Source organism: Raphanus sativus, chromosome 4 (genome assembly GCF_000801105.2).
Source record: "Raphanus sativus cultivar WK10039 chromosome 4, ASM80110v3, whole genome shotgun sequence".
Classification (NCBI taxonomy): domain Eukaryota; kingdom Viridiplantae; phylum Streptophyta; class Magnoliopsida; order Brassicales; family Brassicaceae; genus Raphanus; species Raphanus sativus.
Genome location: NC_079514.1, coordinates 26,456,263 through 26,468,042, shown reverse-complemented (window position 1 = coordinate 26,468,042; position 11,780 = coordinate 26,456,263).

Below are 11,780 nucleotides of genomic sequence, written 5' to 3'. Positions count from 1 at the left end.
GGTTTTAAGACCTTAGGTTCAGGTTCGTTGAGACCTGAATTTGTTAAAAAGTCAAGGTATCGAAGATAATTGCTTTATTGATAATAGGATACATGGTATCACAATAATCATACAATCGATGTTTGGGCTATATGTTCTCAAACATATGTCCCCTTTCGCCATGGTGTAAATAGTGTTAAAATGAGATTGGGGTTGCACTCATAACACAATTGCCTACGTACCCAGTCAAGGGGTCAAGCCTAACGTAATTCGAGGAATTTAAGTACCTAATGATAGTATTTCTTCTGATTTGTGGCATCCCACGATCTGATTTCGGGTACTCCGGTTCGTACCTTCAGGAGCTTATAGACGCCAGGTCGTACCACGTGGATAATCCGGTAAGGACCTTCCCAATTGGTCCCTAGTTTCCCAGCATCTTGTTTCTTGGTTCCTTTGAAAACCTTCCTAAGTACTAGGTCACCTACAACGAATTGTCGGGACCTGACTTTGGAATTGTAATGTCGGGCCATTGCTTGCTGATAGTTTTAAAATGCGAAGCAAGACTCGATCTCGTCGTTCCTCGATTAAGTCGAGGCTATCTGATAAGAGCTAGTCATTAGCTTCGGGATCAAACGTACAGAGCTCCCGTCAGAGTCTCCCAGTGGAGGTTTCCGCCGGAACGACAGTTTTCATCCCGTAAGCTAAAGAGAAAGGGGTTTCCTCTGTAGCCTTTCTTGGGGTGGTTCGACATGCCCAAAGTACTTCAAGTAACTTCTCTGACCAGAGTTCCTTCTGGGTTCCGAGGCGTTTCTTGAGGTTTGCTAATACTGATTTATTAGCAGCCTCCGCCAGTCCGTTTCCTTGAGGTCGGCGAGGTGATGAGAAGGTCAGGCGAATATTCCACTTGTCACAAAATATTTTGAAATCGTGGGATATGAATTGTCCTCCATTGTCAGTTACGATTTCGTATGGGACGCCGTGTCTACACACGATTTCTTTCCATACGAATTGCTCGACCTCGACCCTGGTTACCTGTTGGAAAGCTTCAGCTTCTATCCATTTCGTGAAGTAGTCTGTTAGGACTAAAAGGAAGCGTAGCTTCTTCTTTCCACTTCCTGATGCTATTAGTGGTCCCACGATATCCATGGACCATCTCATAAATGGATAAGGGGCGGATATGTTAGACAACTTTTCCGCAGGTTGGTGTATAATCGGTGCATGCCTCTGGCATTTGTCGCATGAAGAGGAATAGGCCTCACAGTCTGTAATAATGGTAGGCCAGAAATATCCTTGTCTTTTGATTCTGATGGCTAGAGCTCTTCCTCCAGAGTGGTTCCCGCAGGAACCGTCGTGCATTTCCTTCATGAGTCTCATAGCAACGAGGCCATGGACGCATTTTAGGTAAGGTCCGGAAATGCTTCGTTTGAGGAGGACAGATTCAGTTACGCAATATCTCGCGCTTAATGCTTTGAGCTTTCGAGCCTCCCATTTATTGGGTGGAGTCTTTCCCTCCAGGATGTATTGCGTGATTGGAATTCTCCAATCCTCTCTTCCTACAACTTTGTTATGAAGAGACGAGGGAGGTTCCTGTTCGGGACCTAGTGTCGTGGTGCCCCCGGAGGTATTGGTAGGATTGGGCTCCAGGGAGTCTGAATTCCGAGGAATACCTCCAGATGAATTTTGGAGAGCTGTACGGCTTCTGGTTTTAACTCTGCAGATGATTGGGTCTGAGTTGGTGCCCCCGGGGGTATTCTTGAGATCAGGCTCTAGGGAGTCTGAATTTCGAGGAATATCTTCCATGATTTGGATTGTGTTCCCGGAGGTATGCTTTTTAGAGCTGCATATTCTGGTTTTTGGAAACCAAAATGTTGTGAAAACCTGGGTAGCTACCGTTTCAGGGCAGGTACCTTCGAGTTGCGCTGTTAGTTTGCTCTCTTTCTCAGCTTTAGTAACTATGTCGATGCTTGGTTTCTCGATTCCTTCTACGGGTATAATCCGTTTTACGAGGGGGTCTGACGTGGAAGCTAAAGCAGCCAACGCATCTGCTGAGGAGTTCTCTCCTCGTGGGATTCTCGTTAGCTCGAATTTGTCGAACTGCCTAGTGAGGTTCTGGACGACTTCGAGATATGCCCCCATTCTTTCGTCTCTCGTTTCATATTCTCCGTGAAACTGGTTAGCTACTAGCTGTGAATCACTATAAGCATTTAGCTCTCGGATGCCGAGGCTTAGGGCGAGCTTCAACCCTGCGATTAGTGCTTCATATTCAGCTTCGTTGTTTGAGGGGCTGAATCCGAGCCTATATGACTGCTCAATGGTTTCTCCTGCTGAAGAAGTTAGCCTTAGACCGATACCGGAGCCCTGTTTTGATGAGGCTCCGTCGACATATAGGCTCCACTTCGGAGATTCCATTTCGGATGTTAGTTCAATGATAAAGTCGGCAAGTGTGGGAACCGAAATTCGCACTGTCGATTTTAGTTAAGTTAAAACGTAGGAAAACTAAGTTGACCTAGTTTTCCCCGAGGATCCCGGCTATCTGCTGGGCCACGCACGACAAAGTTAAGACAAGTCTAATTCGAGAATAAATGCGTAAAATAAATAGAGAAAAACGAAAGAATCTTATTTCCGAATCTGCGGAGAGCGTTTGGACAACATGTCGAGATCTCAGCCGCAAGAGCTGTCGATCGTCGCTAGTCTCGAAACCTAGATCTAACCTAGTTGAGTCGCAGCTCGCTAAAAAAGGAAATAAGCGCCTAAGTTCTAAATTGCTCTGGAGTGGTTTCTTTCTTCTGATTTCGGATCCCCCTTCCTCTGCTCCTAGCATTGCTTATATACTCCTATATGACGGTCTATCCTTGATGGGCTGAGTCTGTCGCGGGCTGGACTTTTTCCATTTTCGCCGGCTTTCGTGTTTATCAGGAAAGTTGACATTTATCTTTTCGGAAAGTTGACATTTATCTTTTCGGAAGTTTAACATTTATCTTGTCAGGTGAAGATAATTGTAAACCGTCGCATCTATCCTTTTAGGAAATCGTAAATGGATCGTCTGATCGGGTTTGGTCCCTTTCGGGCCGTCTTCCGGACTTCCGCTGTTTTTTCTACGATTTCTTTGAAAGGATGCTCCTACTTGGATGTCGAGTCTTTCGGAAGATCTTCGATCTATTGCCGAGGTGAATGGTGTTTTAAGATAACCATCACCGTTTTATACGAAGTCTTCCTATCCGTTGACGTCTTAGGGGTTCTTCGAAATCCCGGAGCAGAAAAAGGAGTTTTGTTTGCGGGGACTTGGAAAGTCGCAAAACACGGATTTCTGGCGACCTGGAGGCCTGGAACTTACGCGCGAAGACTAGCCATCCAACGATCCGAGCCAGCACGGGGCTTGCCGCCCGGCGACCACGGCCAGCACGGGCGCTAGCCGCCGGCGGCCACGGCCAGCACGGGGCTAGCCGCCCGGCGGCCACGGCCAGCACGGGCGCTAGCCGCCGGCGGCCACGGCCAGCACGGGTAGGGGTGGGCATTTCGGTTTAGTTTCGGATTCGGTTTGGGTTCGATTTGGTTTGGGTAATTTGGGTTTTATAAAACTCAAACCAATTAAAACCAAAGTAGCTTTGGTTTGGGTTCGGTTTGGGTTTAATTCGGTTCGGTTCAGTTCGGTTTGGTTGAGATTTAGTTCGGTTTACATTATTATGGTCTAGTTTGGTTTGGTGTAGTTCGGGTTGGTTATAAAATATGAAGACATCAGTTTTATACTTTTATTAAAAAAATCCACTCATAAACGATAGAGTGAGAATATAAAAACTTATGCTACATGATTTTATATATAATAGTATTATCTGAATCGTATTTATAATTTTTTTAGAGATATAGAAGTTATGCAAAAGTAAAAATTAAAACTTTAACTAAAATTTACAATATATTAATATATATATATATAATATATATATATATATTTTTTTTTACTATATATATATTACATTATCGGTTTGGTTCGGTTGGGTTCGGTTTAAACCCAAACCAAACCAAACCGTTCGGGTTGAGTAAAACATGAACCAATTGGGTTACATAAAGAGCACGGTTTGGTTTAGTTCGGTTTAACTTCGGTTTGGTTGGTTCGGTTCGGTTTGGTTTGGGTTTTTTGCCCACCCCTAAGCACGGGGCTAGCCGCCCGGCGGCCACGGCCAGCACGGGCGCTAGCCGCCGGCGGCCACGGCCAGCACGGGGCTAGCCGCCCGGCGGCCACGGCCAGCACGGGCGCTAGCCGCTGGCGGCCACGGCCAGCACGGGGCTAGCAGCCCGGCGGCCACGGCCAGCACGGGCGCTAGCCGCCGGCGGCCACGGCCAGCACGGGGCTAGCCGCCCGGCGGCCACGGCCAGCACGGGCGCTAGCCGCCGGCGGCCACGGCCAGCACGGGGCTAGCCGCCCGGCGGCCACGGCCACGCCCGGGGTCGGCTGTTCGTTTCCTTCGGTTTGTGCGTTTTTCTGCGTTTTTAGTTTTTCCGTAGGTTTTTCCTTGTGTAGAGAATGTATCTAGCTGTTGATTTCGAGATGATTAATCTCGAACTTTAATGTTTTCCCGAGGTTTCTCGATTAACAATTGGTCTCTCGAGGTTGCTCTTACATCTTTCATATTTTTCCGAGATTTTCGGACATCGATTTTGTCTTGACCGATTTTGACCCCAACAGTTAGCCCCCCAGCTAGCTAGGAATCGTAGGGTTTGGAGGTCCTAGCTTGCGGTATGGTTCATGAGGAAAGTATGGAGACGAAATCGTGTCGAAGGTCGGGGTGAATAGTAAATTTTTTTTGCCTATAAGTACTTGTGAATTCTTTACCATTCTTACTTCACCCAAGAATCTCAAGTTAATCTCTCTCTTGCAAATTCTCTCTCTACTTTTTAAGAAAAGAATGACTTCAAGATCAAAATCCTCGAGGAGGCAGTCTCACTCGTCCTCAGATAGTTTTCACGCTGAGGAAGAAAATCCGAAGCCCGAGGTTTCAGAGATCAACAGGAACGCGTACTGCGACGCTCTCTTTGGCACTGATGCTCCCCTTCCCGTGATCCCGATTCCCCGGCGACCTCTGAGGGCGCGTAGAGAAATTGACTCACCGAGCGAAGTATCCCCCGAATATCTCGAAACTCTTCGAGAGTTTTATGGAGTTCCGGAGGGAGTCGTGTTTCGTATTCCCCGCGGGAATGAGAGTTTGGAGCATCCTCCGGAAGGTTACTTTACTTGTTACGAGGCGTTCTTGACGCAATGTCGACTGTGGTTCCCAATCCCTGGGGTCATTGTTCAGGCCCTCGACCGTTTCGGAATCGCAATCAGCCAGCTGAACGTGTCAGCTTTGGAGAGCTGGCTCGGCGTTGTGATTTTGAGTTACGAGTTAGGGATAGACCTTAGCCCTGCCGATTTCGAAGGGTTATGGAACTCCAAGGCGACGAGCATCAATGGAGTATACTCCATGAAGGCGAGGACCAATTTTTCGGTAATCAATGGAGTTACCTCGCACGCCAAGGATCATGTCGATCGTTTCTTTTTTGTGAGGATAGATGGAGAGTCTGTCGAGGAAGGCTTTCTCCACATATTCCCGACAGACTGGTTGTACCAGCGAGGTAAGATTGTCGCATCCCCTCTCTTATAATCCGAAAGGCGAATACTGAACGTGCGTTTGTTTTTTTTTTTTTTTTTTTTTTTTTTTTAGAGAACAGGTGTCTCGCACATGTTCCTTCCGATCTTTCGGTCAAGAGGGATATCTTTAGGTCGAGGCCTTGCTCTTGGAACTCCTTCACTCTCGACCGGATTCGAGGGGCGGTCGCGCTTCACCGATCGCGAGGTGGTACGCGGCCCTGTGTCAACGATAGGTCCTACGTTTTTGCCCCTTTGAGGCAGAGGCGGAGACCTCGTAAGGATAAAGGGATCGCTTTCGAGACCTCGTCGGGAGATGGCGCGCCGCCGATATACGATCCTGGCTTTACCTCAGAGAATCGGGATGTTCCTCCCCCGGGTGACTTCTTTGACGAACTCCCTCCGGCATTTTCCCGTGACGAGTCTTTGGACAACGAGGAGAGGGACAAGGTGACTGCGGAGGGTCCTCGCTTGGTCAACGAGGTTTGTTTTTGAAACTTGAGTAACTCCTCTTTTCTTTTTATTTGACCTTGGCTTCTTTGCAGGCCGTGAGAGTTTGGAATGCATCGATTGATGGGAGTTTCCGCACTGCCCGGCTGGCCCGTTTCAAAGCGGAGGAAACGGAAAGGGAATTTGCTAAGTATCGGTTGGAGGTGGAGGAGCAAAATCGCCGGCAAGCCAAGGTCCAGGCTCGAGCCCTCGCTCGTGCGGAAAGGAGCGGACGGAGAAGAGCTGCCGCCGAGATGAACCGAAGGGCCGAAATTTTTTCTACTGAGTTCGAAGCGTACAAAGAGGCTCAGGACTTTGTAGGTGATTTTCGCGAGTGCCGTGGTTCGGTCGGTACCCTCAGCAAGATGCAGCGTGAGGACTTCTCTCTTTCCGGCGAACTTGCCACGATGGATGGCTCGATGAGAATATGTGCCAATGCCGAATCCTTTGTTCCTCCGATCGAAGGGAGAATTCGAGAACTCTGGAATCCTATCCAAGTCTCGGAAGATACGGCGGATGTAGGCGAGGGTTCAAATGCAGGCGACGGGGGTGAAGAGGTCGACCAGCCCGATTCTTCGTTCGGAATTTCTCTAACCGACTGCTATGCATTTGATTATAATTTGTGATAGGCCAAATGTGGCCGTTTGTATGTATGTGTTGCGACCCTTAGGAGGTCGCGTGACTTTATGTTTTTCGGGATCGGCCGTTGGTGGCTTTCGAATCCCTGTTATAAATGCCTTTTATGAACTATGCGTTTTGATTTATACTTTCGTCAAGTGTAGAGGGTTTGAATACGTGTAGTCACTTCGCATTCAATCTCTTTTTTTTGTCGCTAGGTCCGTAGGTCCCTTTGTAGCGAACGTTAGGTTTGTAAGCGATAAGAGGCAAATTTTGGGATCTCGTATTCTGGATACTTATGCCTATGAGATGTCTTAGATACCAGCAAGGCCGAGTTTAGGGCAAGACCTAGGTCTACTTTCGGACTGAAGCTGTGCGATGACAAATCGGCTTTCGTTTTGCTTGTTTGCGATTTTGACCTGACTCGTACCGTTCTAGAATCTGCGAAGTGCTTATCGGCTTATATGATTCGTTTGGATACGAGTCGAGCTACTTCCTTTACGAAGAGCTAACCAAAATTTGGATTTTTTGTATAGCGCGCTATGATATCCTTGTCGGATGCAAAAGGACTTCGTTAGAAGCCGGACTACAAATTTGATTGAGTGAAACGTTTCTATATTTTTCCGTCGGGGCCAATCGACGGAAGCGAATTTTAGAGTCGCGGATTGACTGTTTGGTGGAGTTTTTAGAGTCGCGGATGGACTGTTTGGAGGAAAATGGAGAATCAAGACTTTTTGGGAACTAACGACGTCTCGCGTTCCTCAAAGATATGATTTTCGTTTTTCTTAATGTTTATGCGTTGAGTAAGCATTTGAATCAAAATGATTTATAATTTATAATGTAGACTACATGCGAAAAGTGTTTTTGCGGGAGTACAAGGATATCCGTCCCCATCTCCTCCCCCCCTTTTTGGCGAGGGGGATAGCTGAACTCGTCGGGTTGCGACGAGATGCCTACGTACCTCTTGCGAGGATCAAGCCATCTCGTAATTCTGTTTCTATCACGGTTGTTATTACTCCACGATTTCTGGCGCCTTGACTGTTTCAGCTAAGTCGGCGGTCGCGTCGGGAGTTGGATCATCCGTTTTTTCGGCGACGGACTCGAGGATTTTTCCAGTATCCTGAGTTGTGGCCTGTTCGGACAAATCCGAGTTGCTTTTTGCTGAGTTCTCGGAGGTACTCAGGTTCTTCTTGGTTCGCTTCGGGTTAGCTACTGGGGTGTTCCGATTGCTGCGAAGTTTATGTTCGGCTAGGAAGCAGAGTCGCGACTGTTTTTGGCTTCCCCAGATTACCGCTGTTCCAGTTGGTGTTGGAAACTTGACGCCGAGATGGTAAGTGGACGGGACTGCCTTCATGGCATTTATCCAAGGAGTTCCCATTATGGCGTTATAGATAGCCGGGTTATCCACTACCGCGAATTCGACGATCTTCGTGACTTCTTTAGACATGACCGGGAGTCTGATTTTTCCGAGGGTCATGGATGTGACGCCCGAGAATCCAGTTAGTGGTCTTGGCTCTGGGATGACTTCTCCGAGGGGTATGTTCATCCTCTGCAGAGTGTCGCGGAACATGATATTGACCGTGCTTCCTGTGTCGATGAGGATGCGGCCGACTTCGAGATCTTGAATCACCAAGTCGATGACCAGAGGATCGTAGTGGGGTTTATCGAGTCCGGTCGTATCCTGTTCCTCGAAGGTGATTGCGTGACTGGGATCGTCGTCCTCCGGACACCATCCGGGGCTTGTCTCGGCCTTCCGTCCGTAGGCTTTGATCGACGACACAGAGTCCTGGTAAAAATGCGATCCTCCGATGACCATGTTGATCCTTTGGCGGTTGTTGTTGTTTCCTTCGCCGTTTTGTCTCTGTTCGCGTTTTTTCGCCCGATTGAGTTCCAGGAGCGTTATCGGTCCTCGGCGGATGGTCAGAATCTAGGATCAGGTCTTTCATGCTCTTGACCGTTGCTAGTTTGCCGTCGAGCAGCTTCATAATGAGTCTAGCGCCGAGGACTTTGCAGTTGGCGGTGGAGTGACCTCTCGTCTGATAGAACTCGCAGCTGGAATTGTCCTTGTACGAGTTCCGCGTCCAGGTGTTTCCGGAGGTCCTTCCTTGTTCGGAATTAACGGCGTAATTATGTTCACCTTGGACGTCTTCCCCCTCGTGATGGACGTACTTGTCGTTACGAGAGGTTTTCTTCTTGCCGGACGCTTTCGGCGGTCCATGCTTTTGCGCTAGGATTTTCATCTCTTCTTCCATGATGATGAAATCCGTTGCCTTGTGGAGGGTATCTTGGATGGTGCGTGGCCTTTCCAGAGAAATCCACTTTCGGAATTTCGATTTGTACCAGAGGTTCTTCCTCAGGGCGTCGATGGCGACTCTATCGCTGAGGCCTGTTACCCTGGACATCACGAGTTTGAACCTCTTTATGTAGTCGCGGAGCGGTTCGTCTTCCTTTTGAATTAGACTCCAAAGGTCTACGTCGGAAGTTTCCCTGTCCATGAACATGGAGAATTGCTTCACAAAAGCCGAAGCAAGCTGGCGGAAACTTCCGATGGAGTTTCTTTTCAAGTGTGAGAACCACTCGAGCGCAGCACCTCTAAGGTTCTCGACGAATAGGAGACAGTAGCCGACATCCTTTTCCCGCTCCGGAAGTTTAGACCTTGCCATTGCAATCTGGAAAGACTGCAGATGTGCCTTTGGATCTGTGGTTCCATCGTAGGTGGGAAGCTTTATTTTCCCAGGATCCGAGACTCGCGCCTCCGTGATTTGAGAGGTGAACGGGGTTTTTCTCGACTCCTCGAGGAGCAGGTCGATCTCGGGGGCAGTGCTGGTCGCGTGGTGAATCTGTGATTTTACCGCTTTCACCTCGGCTGCAGTTTTGGCGATGTACTCGCGCAGATCGTGAATCTCGCTGGCGCCGTTTGCGCTCTTTTGTTTACGCTGGCGGCGATAGGCTTGAGTCTGGTCCTCAGCCAACCTTTCTTGCTCTGACCAGTAGAGGTCTTCTTCCTCTTCTGTCATGGGTTTTTCGAAGGCTGCCGCCAGTCGAGCTGACTGACTTCGGGTCCTTCGGTGGTGGATGTCGGCGTCTTCGTCGGACGGATCCGATTGATCGCTGACATCCAGATTGATTCTTTCGACGTCGTCTCCTTCGTTGTCCCTTGCGGGAGGTGGAAGGTTGCCCGTCGTTTTCTTCTGCCCCGTCGGAGTGGTATCGTCAGGGACGAGTTCCGGGGATTTTCTCGGGGCATCTTTTTCTTGGTCTTCGGAAGTTCCGAAGTCCAGCCTCCTGACACGCCTCACCTTGGTGGATCCGCGCGGGAGTTTGCTTTTCGCTGTTAAGGTATTGACCTGTTTAGCGAGTGAAGCCATTAGTTTCTCCTGTTCTTCCGACCGTTTCTGGGCGGTGGCGAACAGTTCCTTCATCTGGTCCAGCATCGTGATGTTTGCCTCGGCAGTGACCGTCGATACGTTTCCGTCAGGAGTCTTCTCAGCGTTGACATCGACGGCTGGTCCGTCGTGTGTTTGCTTGTCTTTTTCCGCATCAACAGACATGCTTAACCGGGCATGCGTAGTTGCGAGAAAGATAAGCCGTGAATCCCCCTCCTTCTAGCGCCAAACTGTGGGAACCGAAATTCGCACTGTCGATTTTAGTTAGGTTAAAACGTAGGAAAACTAAGTTGACCTAGTTTTCCCCGAGGATCCCGGCTATCTGCTGGGCCACGCACGACAAAGTTAAGACAAGTCTAATTCGAGAATAAATGCGTAAAATAAATAGAGCAAAAAGAAAGAATCTTATTTCCGAATCTGCGGAGAGCGTTTGGACAACAGGTCGAGATCTCGGCCGTAAGAGCTGTCGATCGTCGCTAGTCTCGAAACCTAGATCTAACCTAGTTGAGTCGCAGCTCGCTAAAAAAGGAAATAAGCGCCTAAGTTCTAAATTGCTCTGGAGTGGTTTCTTTCTTCTGATTTCGGATCCCTCTTCCTCTGCTCCTAGCATTGCTTATATACTCCTATATGACGGTCTATCCTTGATGGGCTGAGTCTGCCGCGGGCTGGACTTTTTCCATTTTCGCCGGCATTCGTGTTTATCAGGAAAGTTGACATTTATCTTTTCGGAAAGTTGACATTTATCTTTTCGGAAGTTTAACATTTATCTTGTCAGGTGAAGATAATTGTAAACCGTCGCATCTATCCTTTTAGGAAATCGTAAATGGATCGTCTGATCGGGTTTGGTCCCTTTCGGGCCGTCTTCCGGACTTCCGCTGTTTTTTCTACGATTTCTTTGAAAGGATGCTCCTACTTGGATGTCGAGTCTTTCAGAAGATCTTCGATCTATTGCCGAGGTGAATGGTGTTTTAAGATAACCATCACCGTTTTATACGAAGTCTTCCTATCCGTTGACGTCTTAGGGGTTCTTCGAAATCCCGGAGCAGAAAAAGGAGTTTTGTTTGCGGGGACTTGGAAAGTCGCAAAACACAGATTTCTGGCGACCTGGAGGCCTGGAACTTACGCGCGAAGACTAGCCATTTAACGATCCGAGCCAGCACGGGGCTTGCCGCCCGGCGACCACGGCCAGCACGGGCGCTAGCCGCCGGCGGCCACGGCCCGCACGGGGCTATCCGCCCGGCGGCCACGGCCAGCACGGGCGCTAGCCGCCGGCGGCCACGGCCAGCACGGGGCTAGCCGCCCGGCGGCCACGGCCAGCATGGGCGCTAGCCGCCGGCGGCCACGGCCAGCACGGGCGCTAGCCGCCGGCGGCCACGGCCAGCACGGGGCTAGCAGCCCGGCGGCCACGGCCAGCACGGGCGCTAGCCGCCGGCGGCCACGGCCAGCACGGGGCTAGCCGCCCGGCGGCCACGGCCAGCACGGGCGCTAGCCGCCGGCGGCCACGGCCAGCACGGGGCTAGCCGCCCGGCGGCCACGGCCACGCCCGGGTCGGCTGTTCGTTTCCTTCGGTTTGTGCGTTTTTCTGCGTTTTTATTTTTTCCGTAGGTTTTTCCTTGTGTAGAGAATGTATCTAGCTGTTGATTTCGAGATGATTAATCTCGAACTTTAATGTTTTCCCGAGGTTTCTC